The sequence below is a fragment of the Drosophila sechellia genome, chromosome 3L, assembly GCF_004382195.2.
Source record: "Drosophila sechellia strain sech25 chromosome 3L, ASM438219v1, whole genome shotgun sequence".
NCBI classification, from domain to species: Eukaryota; Metazoa; Arthropoda; class Insecta; order Diptera; family Drosophilidae; genus Drosophila; species Drosophila sechellia.
Genome location: NC_045951.1, coordinates 24,790,637 through 24,814,006, shown reverse-complemented (window position 1 = coordinate 24,814,006; position 23,370 = coordinate 24,790,637). Strand labels below are relative to the sequence as shown.

Genomic DNA, 23,370 nt, shown 5'->3' with positions numbered 1-23,370 from the left:
TATATTTCCGTTTTCCGCACACTCGAGTCCTTTTTCACATTACTGAACAAGCGCTTCAAAGACTCAATGCGGTCAGTTTGAACTCGCACCAGTTGATCAAACTTCGACATGTTTTTGAGTTGAAAGAGATTTCGGCCAATCTAACGGAATCGAAGGGCAACGGGACTTAGCTCTGTCGTGATGAGAGCGAGCGCGAATGTTTGCGTATACTGTTCCGTCGTGATGAGAGCGAGCGCGATAGAAAACGTAGGCACGTTGAACGTTGATTTATCTGGACGAAGCCGACAACGAAGATAAAGTTGCCAAACAGCTTTTAACAATTATTAATTATGATTCTTATGAGCAAGGTTCCCCTCATGGGCCAAAAATGAATAGTTGTGATGCCTCACTGCTTTGGCATCATAGTAATGGGGTTCGCAAATACGAATTATATATGCACGATTTATTTTCAGTTTATTTCTCCATTTAAATTCATTTTTTTTTGTATTCATAAAAACTACGTCTTATCGCTATGACCGCAAAATAACAAGTGCCCTTTATGAAGAATACAGCTGAGTTCAATTAGCATCGACACATAGAATGTTAATCCGCTGTTATGACAGCTGTAGCACCGGGTGACTCCGCTCATAATCCGTACAAGTACGTAGGCATAATTCCTATAGGTCTAATGAATCGTGCATGCCACCTACGGACAGTAGGTGGTATCTTTAGAAGATTTTAATTTTCCTACCGTAAGTCGAATAATAACAAAATATGCCCTTCACCTTAGAAGTTCTTAGACTTTAAATCTATATTATTGTTGGGTTGTTGGGGTTGCTGGTCCTGGAATTTTCCATGTATGCTGAAAAGAAACCACTCAAAGAAAAGCGAACACTAGACTTTTTGTAGTTGCGCGGGCGCGACCGGGCGTATGTTTATTTTGCGTGGTTCGTTTTGACACTGATCTTATTCTAATTAGTTAGGCTCTCCCAAGCGCAGCGGAGACTCCTTGGAGACTCTGTGGTGAAGAGCGGGAGAGCGTAAGAGGGAGCGGAGAGCGTAAGAGGGAGCGGATAGCGGAGCGGATAGCGGAGCGGATAGCGGAACTTGAACATTCCACCCCCCTTGCAATCACTGGGGTTGCAACACAGCCATCCTACGGCAGGCTGCAGGCACCGGACACGATCCACCCAAAAACAGTTTTCTGAGCGACCGGAATTCCCTCGTCGAAGGTCAGGAATCCGGATTGGATAACCTTTGGATAAACATCTGCTCCTAAGACCATGGAGACGGTAGCAGGCCGATGGAACTGGTCATCAGCCAGCATGATGTCCCGGAACTTGGACACCACGGTGTCGCTCAATGCCCGGACAAGTGTGCGGATCCGCACCCTGGGCTCGATCTTGAGCACGACCTCCAGCTTAGTGTTCGCGTCGATCCTGGTCGATTCCGGGCGTCGTGTCGGTGAACTCCTACGCTGAGTTGGCGGATTTTGACGGCGGGAACGTTGGGACGAGGCCGAAGCTGCTTGCCGGGTTGGCACCGCTTGGAGACGCGAGCGCGTTCGCGACCGCGACCGCGACAACGAGCTAACCTGCTCGTGCATGTGGTGTGTGGTGTGTGGCGTGTGGTGGGATCGGTCGCACTTCTTGCAACGATCACCGCTTCGGCAGTCTCCCGTGGAATGCTCGTGAACGAGGCAATTGGCGCAGTATTTGCTAATGAGGACTGCTCGCAAACGCTTTTCAGCGCTGAGCTTTAGGAACCTCGCGCACTTCCGAAGAGGATGGATACCGCGGATTGAATACCTCGGGTACGTCTGCTCACCAAGGCACGAGCACTGCGTGCGTTTTGTTGACGAGGGGCCATGCTGCGCGTAGTTGAATGTTGAAAGGAGATCGAAACGAAATGAAAAGATAATGGATGATTAGTGCTAGTAAACTACAACTAAGGACGAGATGAGCGCCTTTTATTGTGGAGATTCGGAAGACTCCGTCGGCAAAAGCACACTACAACTAAAGACGAGATGAGCGCCTATTATTGTGGAGATTCGGAAGACTCCGTCGGCAAAAGCACACTACAACTAAGGACGAGATGAGCGTCTATTATTGTGGAGAAGACTCCGTCGGCAAAAGCACCACTTTTGCCACTGGACGTTTAACAACTCCACGTGCCGTACGAATATTTACTACACGGACGTTGTCGTCGGCTCCTGGGAAAACAGACTCAATTCTGCCGAGCCGCCACTGAGGGTGATTAGAGGGTAAGTTGTCGTCCTTGATGACGACCATGTCATCGATGCGGAGATTTTTGGACGGGGCCTGCCATTTGGAGCGCTTGTGGAGTTCTTTGAGGTACTCTTCTTTCCATCGCACACGGAACTGCTGATGGAAAGCTTTCAAATGCTGCCACCGATTAAGAATGGATTTCGTTTCCCCCTTTATTTCGGGTTCCACCGTGGACATAAGGGGTCCCCCGACAAGGAAATGACCTGGCGTCAGAGCTAGCAAATCTGTCGGATCCTCAGACATAGGAGAGAGCGGCCTGGAGTTAAGGCACGCTTATATTTTTGCCAAGAGCGTGGAGAGCTCTTTGAAAGTGTATTTTCGTGTGGCAGTGCATTTGTAAAATAGCGTCTTAAAACTTTTTACGCCTGCTTCCCAAAGGCCTCCCATATGGGGTGCCCCCGGAGGAATAAATTGCCATTGCATCTCTTGATGAATATAGGCATTCGTCACCGACTCTTTTACGGCTTGAAGGAAATCGCGGAAAAGCAGGGTGGCAGCGCCAACAAAGGTTTTGCCATTGTCTGACTGGACTTGACGTGGATACCCTCTTCTGGATACAAAACGAGAGAAAGCGGCAAGAAACTTTTCGGTCGTTAAGTCAGATGTAGCCTCTAAATGGATGGCCTTTGTGGAGAAACAAACAAAAACTAACACATACCCCTTTGTAATAAGACATGCTCTTCCCGTATAGTACTTTAATATCGAACGGACCGGCGTAATCCATGCCAGTATACGTGAATGGTCGAACGATGCTCTTTCTTTGGGCAGGACACCCATCAGTTGGCTTTGCAACCGCTTTTTGTGGATCACACATACTTTGCACGAATTTACTACTGCTTTCATCAGGTTCTTAATTCGGCGAAACGAGCCAGAGGCTCAAGTACGGCATTGCGGCTGCCAAATCGCGGTCGTATAAGGAGCTGCAGGATGGCGTAGACAGCGATATCTGAGGCCTCGCCTACAAACTTGTTACCAACAAGCTAAGCAGGAGAGCGGTAACCACATCCGACCCGGGGGTCCTGGCTAACATTGTAGGGGAGCTATTTCCAAAGCAGACAACACTATGGAGGCCAACAGAGGCAGCCCCTGCCCCAGATTTCCCGTGCGTCACAGAACTTGAAGTCGTCGAGGCAGCCAAGCGCATCAAGCCCAACAAAGCCCCTGGACTAAATGGTATTCCTGAAGCCACCTTCCAGCAATGTCTTCTGGACGGAATCTTCCCAACAAGGTGGAAAAGCCAGAATCTAGTCCAGTTGCCGAAAGGTAAGGGACCTCTATGCCTACTGTATATAGTTGGAAAACTGTTCGAACGTATCCTGTATACACGAATAGAGTCAATCACCGAGAGCATCAACGGCTTCCGGAAAGGAAGGAGCACACTGGACGCTCTTTCGGCCGTTAGTAACATCGCCAAGACCGGTTTTTCTGGTGATAGATGGTTAGGGGGCAGGAAGGAATACTGCGCAATAGTGACTCTGGATGTAAAGAACGCTTTCAACACAGCCAGATGTCCCGTAATCCTCGCAGCCATGAACCGCATGGGGATCCCGGAGTACCTGAGGATAGTCGTTGGCAGCTACTTTAGGGACCGGGTTCTATGGTACGATACGGAAGATGGCCCAAAAAGATACCGAGTTTCGGCAGGTGTTCCCCAAGGATCGGTACTTGGACCAATCCTATGGAACATTATGTACGATGGGATCTTGGGCATCAACAGGCCCGTAGGAGTAGAGCTGCACTGTTTTGCTGACGATGTGGCAATCACAGCTGTCTCGAAAACAATCGCAGGGTTGGAAGACAAATGCAACGATCGGTGCTGCCATCCTGTGGCTCGAGAAAGCCGGGCTAGCAATAGCGGCTCACAAGACCGAAGAGGTCCTACTAAGCAGCAGGAAAAAGGTGGAGAACATGCTGGTCTCCGTCAATGGCACACAGGTGACCTCTCAAGAGTCCCTAAAGTACCTGTGGGTAATGATAGACCACAGACTATCGTTCAAGGATCACGCGAGGTATTTCGCTTGAGATTGCTGTTCTAATGTCACACCTTCAAATTGTATTGCTGGTGTAGCAAGCCTTTTAAGTGTGAAACATGGATTCAATGTTTTTAAAGGATTGACCTTCATGTTCCACCTTCTACTCCACGCTGATAAAGTTTTAAGATATCCTTGCAACCCATTTGCAGCTTCGATACGGCATTTGGATCTGTAAAGAACTGCGTAAGTCGCAATAATAGCCTTATAGGGGTATTGCATATTCTCGAGGCTAGGTCTAGGTAGCAGCGGGCCAAGGACGCTGCTCGCGGAACTCCATCTAACATTTGGCAGGGAGCAGAGTAGGTACTCCTGTACCGGACCATAAACTTAAAAATTATGGACAGGGGCAGAGAGGTCGCCGAATTCTGGCTCATCTGCAGTCGGATTAGTAGATAATATATTTGCGTCATGGGAAATTTCTTCATTATCACTGTCTTCATATCTAGTACTGAAAATCTGTTTTCAGAGTTTGCTTTATTGGTGATGGTCGATGGTGCAGGCAGATTGGTTTCTCTACTTACGTGCTTGGCACTAGAGGTAGGTGACAAAAATTTCAGATTCTCTTTTCTTTAAATCATTCGTTGCTTTTCGGCATCCATCAATCTGTTGGCAGAATCGCTGGTCGTTTTCTGTTCAATGTCAGTGGAGCAATTAAGCAGTCTGCTTATTTCTAAGCTGAGAGTCAGGAAAGATGTTCTTCTCCATTTGGGCAATTATGTATTATATATTTTTGTTCTATCACTGGTTAACTTTAGCTTTTTCTGACCCTCTTGGTAGCTGCCACGTGGTGAGGGGCCCAATGGACAGAGAAGGCAAGTTTATTGCTCCTTATCTACTGTTGCTTGTTTTTCTCCATATGCCGACTCTGCAAAATTTTGGAATGCGTGCTGTTTTTCCACAGAAAAGAATGCAGGTTTGCGATTTAAAGTTAAAGTGAAATTCGCGGACAAAAACTAGAAACAACCGCTCATGGAAATAATAAATGCAATTGGTCCCTGTCAGACAGTTTATTTGAAATGGATTGGACAGATGATTCATATATTCTGGGTATTCTGAAGATGGCGGAATATACGAGCACGTAAAATAAACTGATCTGTCGGAAAATGACAGCTTTACGCATATGAATTCTGAGTTACGGGACTCGTCAAAGAGTAACTCCTCCGACGCCCCTTTTTTCTATTTTTAATATTATCTTCGAACTCTTTTACCACCATACTATCCGGCCAAAAATCACCAGAACATATGGTCGAAAAAAGCTCATTAGGGACAGTTATCTTGAAAAATGATATGTCCCTAGAGTAATTCATATATTAATATTCATATGATATATTAAATTAGAAAAAAAGATAAGAAAAAACGAACAGGAGCTCTAGGTCAACCGATGTCCTTAACTGGCAGCATTCACCAAAGGTGATACGAAAGGTTAGTAAACGACGGTAAGTTTAAGTTTTGGGAAAATGGACAGGACGAATACGCCGATGATCAGTTCCATCTCCCCAGTTTAAATTTGAAAGGAAAAGGAAAAATTTAAATTGAAAGTCCGTGAGGTAGGGACTATAAAATTTAATTCAGTGTTCTGTTGTTTATGATTCATCTTATTTATTCCATGTATTTTGGCGTACTTTTTTTACCACTGTCTGGGGGCTTACAAAGAACTATTGGTAGACTTGTTGGTCGGTTTATATTCCATGCAGCAGCTCGACTCACGCCTGAAAAAAGCAATGCCGGATCGGCAATTGGGTTATTAAAAAGGCTTGAGAGACGGAATAGCGCGATACGTATACGCAATGGAGGTGTTCACCGTTGATGAGCTTTGTAGGGAATGCGTTGAGGTAAAACGGAGTTTCCGAATGCGGGTGAATGAGGTAGTCCACTTCCAGGTGGAAGAGATCCGCACCAGAACCCGAGCCGCAAGGTTAGCAGGTTGCTGGAACTGATTTTTCTATTGCTGTTTTGCTATTGCTGTTGACCACCGAACACGGTGTCACCGAAGTCTCTGAGTGCGCGGAAAACGGCCGGCTGTGCAATCCGAGAGCTGGAGGGATTCGCCACATTACACGAGTAATGCAAAGTAATCGTAGAGAAAGAATTAAGTAATTCTAAGTCTAGGCTAAGATTCTTACCAGCGAAGGAAGGGTTGCGACTGAGAGGTCAGCAATCGGATCTTCACGGAACACCAAGTGATAGGCATGTGGCTAGATTCGAGGAAAGTGTAAAAGGCGAGGGACCGCTTCAAGATCAGGAAATCTAAGCGTCGCAAGTTGCGTCCGTAAAGCGCATCGAATCTGGAGATCCTAGACCGTTTGCAAACGTGACCTCAAAGGATTGTTGGACACGGGAGTCAGTGCCAGCGTGCTCGGCAAGGACTGCAGGGAGCTCGTGGAGCTCCGGTTCTCGTAGGTGAGAACGGCGTCTGGCAAAGATCGGCCCATCAGTTGGCTTTGCAACCGCTTTTTGTGGATCACACATACTTTGCACGAATTTACTACTGCTTTCATCAGGTTCTTAATTCGGCGAAACGAGCCAGAGGCTCAAGTACGGCATTGCGGCTGCCAAATCGCGGTCGTATAAGGAGCTGCAGGATGGCGTAGACAGCGATATCTGAGGCCTCGCCTACAAACTTGTTACCAACAAGCTAAGGAGGAGAGCGGTAACCACATCCGACCCGGGGGTCCTGGCTAACATTGTAGGGGAGCTATTTCCAAAGCAGACAACACTATGGAGGCCAACAGAGGCAGCCCCTGCCCCAGATTTCCCGTGCGTCACAGAACTTGAAGTCGTCGAGGCAGCCAAGCGCATCAAGCCCAACAAAGCCCCTGGACTAAATGGTATTCCTGAAGCCACCTTCCAGCAATGTCTTCTGGACGGAATCTTCCCAACAAGGTGGAAAAGCCAGAATCTAGTCCTGTTGCCGAAAGGTAAGGGACCTCTATGCCTACTGTATATAGTTGGAAAACTGTTCGAACGTATCCTGTATACACGAATAGAGTCAATCACCGAGAGCATCAACGGCTTCCGGAAAGGAAGGAGCACACTGGACGCTCTTTCGGCCGTTAGTAACATCGCCAAGACCGGTTTTTCTGGTGATAGATGGTTAGGGGGCAGGAAGGAATACTGCGCAATAGTGACTCTGGATGTAAAGAACGCTTTCAACACAGCCAGATGTCCCGTAATCCTCGCAGCCATGAACCGCATGGGGATCCCGGAGTACCTGAGGATAGTCGTTGGCAGCTACTTTAGGGACCGGGTTCTATGGTACGATACGGAAGATGGCCCAAAAAGATACCGAGTTTCGGCAGGTGTTCCCCAAGGATCGGTACTTGGACCAATCCTATGGAACATTATGTACGATGGGATCTTGGGCATCAACAGGCCCGTAGGAGTAGAGCTGCACTGTTTTGCTGACGATGTGGCAATCACAGCTGTCTCGAAAACAATCGCAGGGTTGGAAGACAAATGCAACGATCGGTGCTGCCATCCTGTGGCTCGAGAAAGCCGGGCTAGCAATAGCGGCTCACAAGACCGAAGAGGTCCTACTAAGCAGCAGGAAAAAGGTGGAGAACATGCTGGTCTCCGTCAATGGCACACAGGTGACCTCTCAAGAGTCCCTAAAGTACCTGTGGGTAATGATAGACCACAGACTATCGTTCAAGGATCACGCGAGGTATTTCGCTTGAGATTGCTGTTCTAATGTCACACCTTCAAATTGTATTGCTGGTGTAGCAAGCCTTTTAAGTGTGAAACATGGATTCAATGTTTTTAAAGGATTGACCTTCATGTTCCACCTTCTACTCCACGCTGATAAAGTTTTAAGATATCCTTGCAACCCATTTGCAGCTTCGATACGGCATTTGGATCTGTAAAGAACTGCGTAAGTCGCAATAATAGCCTTATAGGGGTATTGCATATTCTCGAGGCTAGGTCTAGGTAGCAGCGGGCCAAGGACGCTGCTCGCGGAACTCCATCTAACATTTGGCAGGGAGCAGAGTAGGTACTCCTGTACCGGACCATAAACTTAAAAATTATGGACAGGGGCAGAGAGATCGCCGAATTCTGGCTCATCTGCAGTCGGATTAGTAGATAATATATTTGCGTCATGGGAAATTTCTTCATTATCACTGTCTTCATATCTAGTACTGAAAATCTGTTTTCAGAGTTTGCTTTATTGGTGATGGTCGATGGTGCAGGCAGATTGGTTTCTCTACTTACGTGCTTGGCACTAGAGGTAGGTGACAAAAATTTCAGATTCTCTTTTCTTTAAATCATTCGTTGCTTTTCGGCATCCATCAATCTGTTGGCAGAATCGCTGGTCGTTTTCTGTTCAATGTCAGTGGAGCAATTAAGCAGTCTGCTTATTTCTAAGCTGAGAGTCAGGAAAGATGTTCTTCTCCATTTGGGCAATTATGTATTATATATTTTTGTTCTATCACTGGTTAACTTTAGCTTTTTCTGACCCTCTTGGTAGCTGCCACGTGGTGAGGGGCCCAATGGACAGAGAAGGCAAGTTTATTGCTCCTTATCTACTGTTGCTTGTTTTTCTCCATATGCCGACTCTGCAAAATTTTGGAATGCGTGCTGTTTTTCCACAGAAAAGAATGCAGGTTTGCGATTTAAAGTTAAAGTGAAATTCGCGGACAAAAACTAGAAACAACCGCTCATGGAAATAATAAATGCAATTGGTCCCTGTCAGACAGTTTATTTGAAATGGATTGGACAGATGATTCATATATTCTGGGTATTCTGAAGATGGCGGAATATACGAGCACGTAAAATAAACTGATCTGTCGGAAAATGACAGCTTTACGCATATGAATTCTGAGTTACGGGACTCGTCAAAGAGTAACTCCTCCGACGCCCCTTTTTTCTATTTTTAATATTATCTTCGAACTCTTTTACCACCATACTATCCGGCCAAAAATCACCAGAACATATGGTCGAAAAAAGCTCATTAGGGACAGTTATCTTGAAAAATGATATGTCCTAGAGTAATTCATATATTAATATTCATATGATATATTAAATTAGAAAAAAAGATAAGAAAAAACGAACAGGAGCTCTAGGTCAACCGATGTCCTTAACTGGCAGCATTCACCAAAGGTGATACGAAAGGTTAGTAAACGACGGTAAGTTTAAGTTTTGGGAAAATGGACAGGACGAATACGCCGATGATCAGTTCCATCTCCCCAGTTTAAATTTGAAAGGAAAAGGAAAAATTTAAATTGAAAGTCCGTGAGGTAGGGACTATAAAATTTAATTCAGTGTTCTGTTGTTTATGATTCATCTTATTTATTCCATGTATTTTGGCGTACTTTTTTTACCACTGTCTGGGGGCTTACAAAGAACTATTGGTAGACTTGTTGGTCGGTTTATATTCCATGCAGCAGCTCGACTCACGCCTGAAAAAAGCAATGCCGGATCGGCAATTGGGTTATTAAAAAGGCTTGAGAGACGGAATAGCGCGATACGTATACGCAATGGAGGTGTTCACCGTTGATGAGCTTTGTAGGGAATGCGTTGAGGTAAAACGGAGTTTCCGAATGCGGGTGAATGAGGTAGTCCACTTCCAGGTGGAAGAGATCCGCACCAGAACCCGAGCCGCAAGGTTAGCAGGTTGCTGGAACTGATTTTTCTATTGCTGTTTTGCTATTGCTGTTGACCACCGAACACGGTGTCACCGAAGTCTCTGAGTGCGCGGAAAACGGCCGGCTGTGCAATCCGAGAGCTGGAGGGATTCGCCACATTACACGAGTAATGCAAAGTAATCGTAGAGAAAGAATTAAGTAATTCTAAGTCTAGGCTAAGATTCTTACCAGCGAAGGAAGGGTTGCGACTGAGAGGTCAGCAATCGGATCTTCACGGAACACCAAGTGATAGGCATGTGGCTAGATTCGAGGAAAGTGTAAAAGGCGAGGGACCGCTTCAAGATCAGGAAATCTAAGCGTCGCAAGTTGCGTCCGTAAAGCGCATCGAATCTGGAGATCCTAGACCGTTTGCAAACGTGACCTCAAAGGATTGTTGGACACGGGAGTCAGTGCCAGCGTGCTCGGCAAGGACTGCAGGGAGCTCGTGGAGCTCCGGTTCTCGTAGGTGAGAACGGCGTCTGGCAAAGATCGGCCCATCAGTTGGCTTTGCAACCGCTTTTTGTGGATCACACATACTTTGCACGAATTTACTACTGCTTTCATCAGGTTCTTAATTCGGCGAAACGAGCCAGAGGCTCAAGTACGGCATTGCGGCTGCCAAATCGCGGTCGTATAAGGAGCTGCAGGATGGCGTAGACAGCGATATCTGAGGCCTCGCCTACAAACTTGTTACCAACAAGCTAAGGAGGAGAGCGGTAACCACATCCGACCCGGGGGTCCTGGCTAACATTGTAGGGGAGCTATTTCCAAAGCAGACAACACTATGGAGGCCAACAGAGGCAGCCCCTGCCCCAGATTTCCCGTGCGTCACAGAACTTGAAGTCGTCGAGGCAGCCAAGCGCATCAAGCCCAACAAAGCCCCTGGACTAAATGGTATTCCTGAAGCCACCTTCCAGCAATGTCTTCTGGACGGAATCTTCCCAACAAGGTGGAAAAGCCAGAATCTAGTCCTGTTGCCGAAAGGTAAGGGACCTCTATGCCTACTGTATATAGTTGGAAAACTGTTCGAACGTATCCTGTATACACGAATAGAGTCAATCACCGAGAGCATCAACGGCTTCCGGAAAGGAAGGAGCACACTGGACGCTCTTTCGGCCGTTAGTAACATCGCCAAGACCGGTTTTTCTGGTGATAGATGGTTAGGGGGCAGGAAGGAATACTGCGCAATAGTGACTCTGGATGTAAAGAACGCTTTCAACACAGCCAGATGTCCCGTAATCCTCGCAGCCATGAACCGCATGGGGATCCCGGAGTACCTGAGGATAGTCGTTGGCAGCTACTTTAGGGACCGGGTTCTATGGTACGATACGGAAGATGGCCCAAAAAGATACCGAGTTTCGGCAGGTGTTCCCCAAGGATCGGTACTTGGACCAATCCTATGGAACATTATGTACGATGGGATCTTGGGCATTAACAGGCCCGTAGGAGTAGAGCTGCACTGTTTTGCTGACGATGTGGCAATCACAGCTGTCTCGAAAACAATCGCAGGGTTGGAAGACAAATGCAACGATCGGTGCTGCCATCCTGTGGCTCGAGAAAGCCGGGCTAGCAATAGCGGCTCACAAGACCGAAGAGGTCCTACTAAGCAGCAGGAAAAAGGTGGAGAACATGCTGGTCTCCGTCAATGGCACACAGGTGACCTCTCAAGAGTCCCTAAAGTACCTGTGGGTAATGATAGACCACAGACTATCGTTCAAGGATCACGCGAGGTATTTCGCTTGAGATTGCTGTTCTAATGTCACACCTTCAAATTGTATTGCTGGTGTAGCAAGCCTTTTAAGTGTGAAACATGGATTCAATGTTTTTAAAGGATTGACCTTCATGTTCCACCTTCTACTCCACGCTGATAAAGTTTTAAGATATCCTTGCAACCCATTTGCAGCTTCGATACGGCATTTGGATCTGTAAAGAACTGCGTAAGTCGCAATAATAGCCTTATAGGGGTATTGCATATTCTCGAGGCTAGGTCTAGGTAGCAGCGGGCCAAGGACGCTGCTCGCGGAACTCCATCTAACATTTGGCAGGGAGCAGAGTAGGTACTCCTGTACCGGACCATAAACTTAAAAATTATGGACAGGGGCAGAGAGATCGCCGAATTCTGGCTCATCTGCAGTCGGATTAGTAGATAATATATTTGCGTCATGGGAAATTTCTTCATTATCACTGTCTTCATATCTAGTACTGAAAATCTGTTTTCAGAGTTTGCTTTATTGGTGATGGTCGATGGTGCAGGCAGATTGGTTTCTCTACTTACGTGCTTGGCACTAGAGGTAGGTGACAAAAATTTCAGATTCTCTTTTCTTTAAATCATTCGTTGCTTTTCGGCATCCATCAATCTGTTGGCAGAATCGCTGGTCGTTTTCTGTTCAATGTCAGTGGAGCAATTAAGCAGTCTGCTTATTTCTAAGCTGAGAGTCAGGAAAGATGTTCTTCTCCATTTGGGCAATTATGTATTATATATTTTTGTTCTATCACTGGTTAACTTTAGCTTTTTCTGACCCTCTTGGTAGCTGCCACGTGGTGAGGGGCCCAATGGACAGAGAAGGCAAGTTTATTGCTCCTTATCTACTGTTGCTTGTTTTTCTCCATATGCCGACTCTGCAAAATTTTGGAATGCGTGCTGTTTTTCCACAGAAAAGAATGCAGGTTTGCGATTTAAAGTTAAAGTGAAATTCGCGGACAAAAACTAGAAACAACCGCTCATGGAAATAATAAATGCAATTGGTCCCTGTCAGACAGTTTATTTGAAATGGATTGGACAGATGATTCATATATTCTGGGTATTCTGAAGATGGCGGAATATACGAGCACGTAAAATAAACTGATCTGTCGGAAAATGACAGCTTTACGCATATGAATTCTGAGTTACGGGACTCGTCAAAGAGTAACTCCTCCGACGCCCCTTTTTTCTATTTTTAATATTATCTTCGAACTCTTTTACCACCATACTATCCGGCCAAAAATCACCAGAACATATGGTCGAAAAAAGCTCATTAGGGACAGTTATCTTGAAAAATGATATGTCCCTAGAGTAATTCATATATTAATATTCATATGATATATTAAATTAGAAAAAAAGATAAGAAAAAACGAACAGGAGCTCTAGGTCAACCGATGTCCTTAACTGGCAGCATTCACCAAAGGTGATACGAAAGGTTAGTAAACGACGGTAAGTTTAAGTTTTGGGAAAATGGACAGGACGAATACGCCGATGATCAGTTCCATCTCCCCAGTTTAAATTTGAAAGGAAAAGGAAAAATTTAAATTGAAAGTCCGTGAGGTAGGGACTATAAAATTTAATTCAGTGTTCTGTTGTTTATGATTCATCTTATTTATTCCATGTATTTTGGCGTACTTTTTTTACCACTGTCTGGGGGCTTACAAAGAACTATTGGTAGACTTGTTGGTCGGTTTATATTCCATGCAGCAGCTCGACTCACGCCTGAAAAAAGCAATGCCGGATCTGCAATTGGGTTATTAAAAAGGCTTGAGAGACGGAATAGCGCGATACGTATACGCAATGGAGGTGTTCACCGTTGATGAGCTTTGTAGGGAATGCGTTGAGGTAAAACGGAGTTTCCGAATGCGGGTGAATGAGGTAGTCCACTTCCAGGTGGAAGAGATCCGCACCAGAACCCGAGCCGCAAGGTTAGCAGGTTGCTGGAACTGATTTTTCTATTGCTGTTTTGCTATTGCTGTTGACCACCGAACACGGTGTCACCGAAGTCTCTGAGTGCGCGGAAAACGGCAGGCTGTGCAATCCGAGAGCTGGAGGGATTCGCCACATTACACGAGTAATGCAAAGTAATCGTAGAGAAAGAATTAAGTAATTCTAAGTCTAGGCTAAGATTCTTACCAGCGAAGGAAGGGTTGCGACTGAGAGGTCAGCAATCGGATCTTCACGGAACACCAAGTGATAGGCATGTGGCTAGATTCGAGGAAAGTGTAAAAGGCGAGGGACCGCTTCAAGATCAGGAAATCTAAGCGTCGCAAGTTGCGTCCGTAAAGCGCATCGAATCTGGAGATCCTAGACCGTTTGCAAACGTGACCTCAAAGGATTGTTGGACACGGGAGTCAGTGCCAGCGTGCTCGGCAAGGACTGCAGGGAGCTCGTGGAGCTCCGGTTCTCGTAGGTGAGAACGGCGTCTGGCAAAGATCGGCCCATCAGTTGGCTTTGCAACCGCTTTTTGTGGATCACACATACTTTGCACGAATTTACTACTGCTTTCATCAGGTTCTTAATTCGGCGAAACGAGCCAGAGGCTCAAGTACGGCATTGCGGCTGCCAAATCGCGGTCGTATAAGGAGCTGCAGGATGGCGTAGACAGCGATATCTGAGGCCTCGCCTACAAACTTGTTACCAACAAGCTAAGGAGGAGAGCGGTAACCACATCCGACCCGGGGGTCCTGGCTAACATTGTAGGGGAGCTATTTCCAAAGCAGACAACACTATGGAGGCCAACAGAGGCAGCCCCTGCCCCAGATTTCCCGTGCGTCACAGAACTTGAAGTCGTCGAGGCAGCCAAGCGCATCAAGCCCAACAAAGCCCCTGGACTAAATGGTATTCCTGAAGCCACCTTCCAGCAATGTCTTCTGGACGGAATCTTCCCAACAAGGTGGAAAAGCCAGAATCTAGTCCTGTTGCCGAAAGGTAAGGGACCTCTATGCCTACTGTATATAGTTGGAAAACTGTTCGAACGTATCCTGTATACACGAATAGAGTCAATCACCGAGAGCATCAACGGCTTCCGGAAAGGAAGGAGCACACTGGACGCTCTTTCGGCCGTTAGTAACATCGCCAAGACCGGTTTTTCTGGTGATAGATGGTTAGGGGGCAGGAAGGAATACTGCGCAATAGTGACTCTGGATGTAAAGAACGCTTTCAACACAGCCAGATGTCCCGTAATCCTCGCAGCCATGAACCGCATGGGGATCCCGGAGTACCTGAGGATAGTCGTTGGCAGCTACTTTAGGGACCGGGTTCTATGGTACGATACGGAAGATGGCCCAAAAAGATACCGAGTTTCGGCAGGTGTTCCCCAAGGATCGGTACTTGGACCAATCCTATGGAACATTATGTACGATGGGATCTTGGGCATCAACAGGCCCGTAGGAGTAGAGCTGCACTGTTTTGCTGACGATGTGGCAATCACAGCTGTCTCGAAAACAATCGCAGGGTTGGAAGACAAATGCAACGATCGGTGCTGCCATCCTGTGGCTCGAGAAAGCCGGGCTAGCAATAGCGGCTCACAAGACCGAAGAGGTCCTACTAAGCAGCAGGAAAAAGGTGGAGAACATGCTGGTCTCCGTCAATGGCACACAGGTGACCTCTCAAGAGTCCCTAAAGTACCTGTGGGTAATGATAGACCACAGACTATCGTTCAAGGATCACGCGAGGTATTTCGCTTGAGATTGCTGTTCTAATGTCACACCTTCAAATTGTATTGCTGGTGTAGCAAGCCTTTTAAGTGTGAAACATGGATTCAATGTTTTTAAAGGATTGACCTTCATGTTCCACCTTCTACTCCACGCTGATAAAGTTTTAAGATATCCTTGCAACCCATTTGCAGCTTCGATACGGCATTTGGATCTGTAAAGAACTGCGTAAGTCGCAATAATAGCCTTATAGGGGTATTGCATATTCTCGAGGCTAGGTCTAGGTAGCAGCGGGCCAAGGACGCTGCTCGCGGAACTCCATCTAACATTTGGCAGGGAGCAGAGTAGGTACTCCTGTACCGGACCATAAACTTAAAAATTATGGACAGGGGCAGAGAGATCGCCGAATTCTGGCTCATCTGCAGTCGGATTAGTAGATAATATATTTGCGTCATGGGAAATTTCTTCATTATCACTGTCTTCATATCTAGTACTGAAAATCTGTTTTCAGAGTTTGCTTTATTGGTGATGGTCGATGGTGCAGGCAGATTGGTTTCTCTACTTACGTGCTTGGCACTAGAGGTAGGTGACAAAAATTTCAGATTCTCTTTTCTTTAAATCATTCGTTGCTTTTCGGCATCCATCAATCTGTTGGCAGAATCGCTGGTCGTTTTCTGTTCAATGTCAGTGGAGCAATTAAGCAGTCTGCTTATTTCTAAGCTGAGAGTCAGGAAAGATGTTCTTCTCCATTTGGGCAATTATGTATTATATATTTTTGTTCTATCACTGGTTAACTTTAGCTTTTTCTGACCCTCTTGGTAGCTGCCACGTGGTGAGGGGCCCAATGGACAGAGAAGGCAAGTTTATTGCTCCTTATCTACTGTTGCTTGTTTTTCTCCATATGCCGACTCTGCAAAATTTTGGAATGCGTGCTGTTTTTCCACAGAAAAGAATGCAGGTTTGCGATTTAAAGTTAAAGTGAAATTCGCGGACAAAAACTAGAAACAACCGCTCATAGAAATAATAAATGCAATTGGTCCCTGTCAGACAGTTTATTTGAAATGGATTGGACAGATGATTCATATATTCTGGGTATTCTGAAGATGGCGGAATATACGAGCACGTAAAATAAACTGATCTGTCGGAAAATGACAGCTTTACGCATATGAATTCTGAGTTACGGGACTCGTCAAAGAGTAACTCCTCCGACGCCCCTTTTTTCTATTTTTAATATTATCTTCGAACTCTTTTACCACCATACTATCCGGCCAAAAATCACCAGAACATATGGTCGAAAAAAGCTCATTAGGGACAGTTATCTTGAAAAATGATATGTCCCTAGAGTAATTCATATATTAATATTCATATGATATATTAAATTAGAAAAAAAGATAAGAAAAAACGAACAGGAGCTCTAGGTCAACCGATGTCCTTAACTGGCAGCATTCACCAAAGGTGATACGAAAGGTTAGTAAACGACGGTAAGTTTAAGTTTTGGGAAAATGGACAGGACGAATACGCCGATGATCAGTTCCATCTCCCCAGTTTAAATTTGAAAGGAAAAGGAAAAATTTAAATTGAAAGTCCGTGAGGTAGGGACTATAAAATTTAATTCAGTGTTCTGTTGTTTATGATTCATCTTATTTATTCCATGTATTTTGGCGTACTTTTTTTACCACTGTCTGGGGGCTTACAAAGAACTATTGGTAGACTTGTTGGTCGGTTTATATTCCATGCAGCAGCTCGACTCACGCCTGAAAAAAGCAATGCCGGATCGGCAATTGGGTTATTAAAAAGGCTTGAGAGACGGAATAGCGCGATACGTATACGCAATGGAGGTGTTCACCGTTGATGAGCTTTGTAGGGAATGCGTTGAGGTAAAACGGAGTTTCCGAATGCGGGTGAATGAGGTAGTCCACTTCCAGGTGGAAGAGATCCGCACCAGAACCCGAGCCGCAAGGTTAGCAGGTTGCTGGAACTGATTTTTCTATTGCTGTTTTGCTATTGCTGTTGACCACCGAACACGGTGTCACCGAAGTCTCTGAGTGCGCGGAAAACGGCCGGCTGTGCAATCCGAGAGCTGGAGGGATTCGCCACATTACACGAGTAATGCAAAGTAATCGTAGAGAAAGAATTAAGTAATTCTAAGTCTAGGCTAAGATTCTTACCAGCGAAGGAAGGGTTGCGACTGAGAGGTCAGCAATCGGATCTTCACGGAACACCAAGTGATAGGCATGTGGCTAGATTCGAGGAAAGTGTAAAAGGCGAGGGACCGCTTCAAGATCAGGAAATCTAAGCGTCGCAAGTTGCGTCCGTAAAGCGCATCGAATCTGGAGATCCTAGACCGTTTGCAAACGTGACCTCAAAGGATTGTTGGACACGGGAGTCAGTGCCAGCGTGCTCGGCAAGGACTGCAGGGAGCTCGTGGAGCTCCGGTTCTCGTAGGTGAGAACGGCGTCTGGCAAAGATCGGCCCATTATTGGACGCTTGAATTTGCCGGTGGATTATGGAAGGATATGTAGGAGATGGACGAAGCGAAGGAGGAGACGGAATCCTGCTGCCTGTCGGCGGAGGAAAGGGAAGCATTAGAAAAGGTAAAGAATGAGTTTCTAACCTTGTAAGGGGATGGCCTAGGAGTGTCTAGCGTGGAAAGGCATTACCCTCCACACAGTGTTGATGGTATCCTATCCAGAATCGACCAGACGCACTATATCTCCAGTAGGGATCTCAAGTTTGCGTTCTGGCAGATCGCATTGAATGACAAGAGCAAGGAGTACACGGCGTTCACAATTCCTGGGAGACCGTTGTATCAGTTCCGGATGATGCCATTCGGACTGTGCAACGCAGCGCAACGCTTGGTAAGTCTAATGGACCGGGTGATACCAGCGGACCTGAGATCGAACGTTTTTGTGTATCTGGTTGACCTTCCAATCTTGGCTTCCAATTACCAGACCCACTTAAAGTACCTGCTTGGAGTGGCCCAGGGCCTGAAATCAGCTTGTTTAACAATCGGCCTACAAAAATCATAATTTTGCCTTAAAGCATTGACTTACCTCGTGTTTATAGTTGGAGGGGGGCTGTGCGCATGAGTGCGCGAGTTTCGGCGATTCAGAGGATACTATACCCGATATCCATGAAGTTTCCTTCACCAGCCTTCCAAGTCACAGTGGGATAGTATCGCCGCTTCGTCAAGAACTTGGCTACACTGGCAGCACCATTTTCCGAAGCTTCGAAGAAAAGAAAGCACGAGCAGTAGACGATATGAAGTTGGCCCTGACGAGCGCACCGGTCCTTGTTCATGCGGATTTTAAGAAACATTTCTTCATCCAGTGCGACGCAACTTACGTTGGCGTTAGGGCGGTACTGTTTCAGCGGAGCCAGGACGACGAAGAGCTGCCGATCACGTTCTTCTCGGCCAAGATGAATAAACACCAGGTCAAATTATAAGCATTTTATTCCCTAAGACATAAGCTAGCTGTTAAGAACGAACTGCAATAAAAAAGCGAATTGGAAACAAAATTTGAAACGAAAACATACAACTTAACATATACCACGCCAAGTGATAAGTGCACACAGATGGGTATCAATCGCCGTTCACAATCATCACCATTACCATGGGTTCAGTTGGTGTAACCATCACACCTTACATTTCAAAACCGTGCATTACCTAAGATGTCGGCGCAGAATCAAACGTGATAACTGCAGCAGACTTTACACTAAATTGTATCATACGTTATATATTTATACAAAACCAAACGCACACACAAAAGCATTATGTCAGTATAAACAAGCTGCCGCCGCGACCGAGTCTGGCCAGGCGTCACATGAAATGCTGCGTGAACAGACCCCAGATACACAGCGTGTCACATATAATGACATACACAACGTAAAGTCAACAACATTGTTTGCAGAAATCTGAACACACAGAAAGGCTTTTGTTCCATCGTTTTCAACTCAAGGAAAATACAGAAACCTCCGCGAAACAAACAAACATGGACTCAGGTAACATTTCTGGCACATCTAGTTCTATAACCCCCACGGTTAGCAACACCAATAGCAACTTATCAACACCTTCAAACCGAAAGACATTATGACCTTTGTCAGCCACCTACCTCCATTTGACGGTTCACCCAGATATCTTGATAGGTTTATAACATGCTTATTAGGGGTGCTGATCAGACACCGTACGGACTACTTACGCTAAGGCAATAAGAAACAAGATTATAGGAAAGGCAGACGAAACTCTAGAACTCGCCAACACGTCACTGATATGGGATGAGATTAAAAGTAACCTCACCCGAATATATTCAAACAAGAAAACTGAAGCTTGTCTTCTAAGATCCGACGCGACACACACCACCCCAAGCGAATGCATTACCCTACACACCCCCATCTTCCTAAAAACGGCACTCAGCAAATGACATCATTACCCTTCCCCCCACAATTTAAAACTATTGGCAATATGCCAATGCGGCTTTTTAAATTTCATTCATTTTTCGATGGATAGACATGGACCTTCTTTCACAACTCGGCGCAAATATCGACCCAGTCTGCTTCGCCAGCAGAACCTTCAATGACACCGAGATAAACTACTCGACCATAGAAAAAGAAATGCTGGCGATCATTTGGGCCGTACAGTATTTCAGACCATATTTGTTCGGCAGGAAGTTTACTATCGTAACGGACCACAAACCCTTAATTTGGCTAATGAATTTCAAAGAGCCTAACGCAAAAATCATCTGCTGGCGGCTTCAACTGCTAGAGTACGAGTTCGAGATAGTTCACCAAAAAGGCTCCTAAAATGTCATAGCCGACGCATTAAGCAGGGCAGACGCTAACTTTAACTCAACGAAACGGTTCCCGAACCTGCCCCTAACCTACACAAATCTGAAAAACCCCTCAACTAATTTATTGTTCAACTCATTCTAAAAGTGTCCCCAGACAACAAGCACCAAACACTTACACCCTTTAAGCTCAAGCTCACCCCCTATTACCTATTTACATTGAATTTAAAACCGAACACGAATACCTCCAAGAAAAACTTTACCCAACCTTTTATAGTTGGGTAAAGTTTTTCTTGAAACTTGAAAACTTGAAACTATTTTAAAAACAAGAACAGAAAAATAAAATGAAAATAGGGAAGACCCGCTCCCAGTAGAACCTAATTATATTGTTTTAAGGAAAGAAAACAGAAGGAATAAGGTAACACCCAGGTTCTCCCTACACCAGGTCGCAAACGACCACGGCACTACACTCACCACCAGTAGGAGACAGAAATTACTCAAATCAAAAATTAGGAAACTAATTTCAAGAAGACACTGACAACACCATCTTCCCTTCCATATAACCATTCCAGGGTTACTTACGAATCCGCACAATCCCTACACATAAAAAAAACTTAATAATACTGCACCTTTTGCTAAAAATAGACTTAGGAAAAGCACTCATAGTGGAAAATTACAAAAATACAAAACATGTTGTTAACCTAACAAATTACTATGATTGTATCAACCATATACGTACTACTGTCAATTCCCTTCTAGAAGAATATAATTAATAGATAGATTAGATACTCAAATTTTTTTGATTTTAGATACTAAAACTAAAACTTTCCCAACTGCAAACTAAGCTAGATTCATTCACCCCCCTTAACAGACAAAGTAGAGGTCTAATTAATGGTACTTTAGTAAAAACTATTTCTGGTAATATGGATGCATCCCATGCCAAAGAAATAGACGAAGAATTCAATAACCTAAAAGATAATTTCCACGGAATATCAGACAACCTCCAACTACAAAACGAGTTTAACAATGAAATAATAATTCGTTTCGAAAATATTACCAAACAATTATGAACAAATTTCAATAAACAACTTTCTTACAAACTCTCAAAATAAAATTTTTAAACAATTAAACTATAAACAAGACCTATTAAGAAAATTACAATATATAAATATTATTGACTAGAGTTTCGAATTATTGCTTAATCATCTTAACTACATTATCGAAAGCTTGCTACTTGCAAAAGTAAAATATATTCCCTATGAGAAAAATGTCTAAACATAAATAAGATATGCTTATGCGATAACGACGGCATCCCTACAAACCGAAATACGACGTGCATCGAAAATCTGTTGCAAGAGAAGACCAGCTCCTGCGACTTACAAGTGACCAGCATTAGAACAGACATTTCGCTGTTCTTCGGCGGAGTTTCGGACTCTCGACTTCGCAGTCGATTAGGTGTCGTGTCGACTTTGTGTCCGCTTGACGACGGCCACTTGTTGTCAGCGTGATCCGACAGTATCGAGCACCACGGTCTGCGTATGCAGCAGTTTCTGTCTTTCGCGTGCGAGCCTTTAGATTGCGCGTGTTAACTTAGATATTCTAGAGCAAAGACGCAGCGCATGTTTGTTGACCCATGTTGCCACCCACACACTCACAAACCGGACTAAGCTGCCACGCACAGACTTTTGTCACATTTTTATTAGTCTTGTAAAATTCTATCGACTTGCAAAAAAAAAAATTTTTGTAACGCCCTAAAACCGCACAAAAATACCACTCCCACATATTTTGAAAAACTTCGATATTTTTTCATATTTCGCCATTTTTTCGATTTCCCAAAAAACTATTTGCTCCGCCCACTGTAACGCCCCAAACTGTCCAAAAATGCCACGCCCAAGTTTTTAAACCATTTTTCGATTTTTTAAATTTTTTTTTTAAATTTTAGTAGTTTTGTAAATTTTTATCGAAGTCCGAACCAGTCACGCCTACACTTTGGATCAATTTTTTAATTTTTTCTCATTTTATTCCCCGATATCTATCAATACCCCGAAAACTTACGAAATTTCACGATCGCATTTTCACTAGCTGAGTAACGGGTATCTGATAGTTGGGGAACTCGACTACAGCATTCTCAAACACACGTTATATTGTTTTGTTTTGTTCCATTCTGTGCTTGTTGTAAATTATGTTATTAATTATAATATATTTATAATAATTATATAATAACAATTTTTATTATAAATGATATAACTAAAAATGATATAAATTTTGGGCAAGTCAGTATAGGGTGTTTAACAAAGTTCGGCCAATTGTTCGTCAAATGACTACTAATTTTATTTAAAATATAATCAAAAGTCGAAATAGACATCCGCGCATAAAAATGAACCTTTCTGAGTGATTTCGTACGTCATTATATAAATTATTTAATTCGCCTTCTTCATTTCTATTGCAGTAAAGGGGGTGGAAGGCAGTTTTTTTTTTAGCAAAAACTTAATAGTTGCGCTTGATTGAAAAAAGACATTTAGATCGCTTCTCGCAAAGCTCTTACTCTGACATCATCTCGCTTTGGTCTTAGCTTCTCTCCCGAACTCCGTATTCAAGTGCATTAACATTAACCTTAACCACAGAGCAGAGCGCACAATAATCAATAATAATAGCAATAATCCCAAGACGAAGTTAAATGGTTTTCTCTACTACACACATAAAACAGCTCGCCCTCTAAAGAGATGAAATGACTTACCAGCCCTGTAGTCAACGAGGCCACACCAACTTAACGGCCAAACAATATAAACGCGCATACAAATATTTTATAGATTAAAGATGTTAAAATGTTTCCTGAAATGAGTTAAGCTGAATGGAAGCACAGGGTAATAATCGGAACGGGAAAAAACTACATGAGGTCCGAATCAATGAGTGGTAGGATTGGCTTCATCAATAACTCAATATCAAACCATGAAGAGAAACTGCTTTCATGTCAAGGAAGCTATGGCATTTATGTTGTTAGGATAAAAAGTAGGTTGTATGATTTCCCTAAAACCGTTTTTTTACCCGTTAATCGTAGAGTAAAAGTATGTAACAGGCAGATGGAAGCGTTTTGATTTGTAGTTCCTGAGATCTTGACGTTTCTACGGACAGACTGACATGGTTAGATCGACTCGGCTATTAATCCTGATCAAAAATATATGATTTTTATAGTCGGAAACGCTTCCTTCTGCCTGCTTCATTCTTATTATTATTATATTATATCAAAATAATGTTGTAAGTTATGTCA

General features: G+C 44.4%; 1 long non-coding RNA gene across 3 annotated transcripts; it reads right to left on the bottom strand.

The window, feature by feature from the left end:
- Nucleotides 1-16,888: 16,888 nt before the first annotated feature.
- On the bottom strand, nt 16,889-18,801 carry LOC116801226. 3 transcript variants are annotated; one of them, XR_004361862.1, is made up of 4 exons: nt 18,372-18,801; nt 17,487-18,305; nt 17,148-17,398; nt 16,889-17,072 (listed from the first exon to the last, which is right to left on the bottom strand). It is a non-coding gene; the product is annotated as an uncharacterized LOC116801226 (long non-coding RNA). The 3 variants fall into 3 exon arrangements; XR_004361863.1 differs by having other exon boundaries at nt 16,889-17,398; nt 18,372-18,545; nt 18,664-18,801; XR_004361861.1 differs by having other exon boundaries at nt 16,889-17,398.
- Between the last annotated feature and the right edge of the window lie 4,569 nt (nt 18,802-23,370).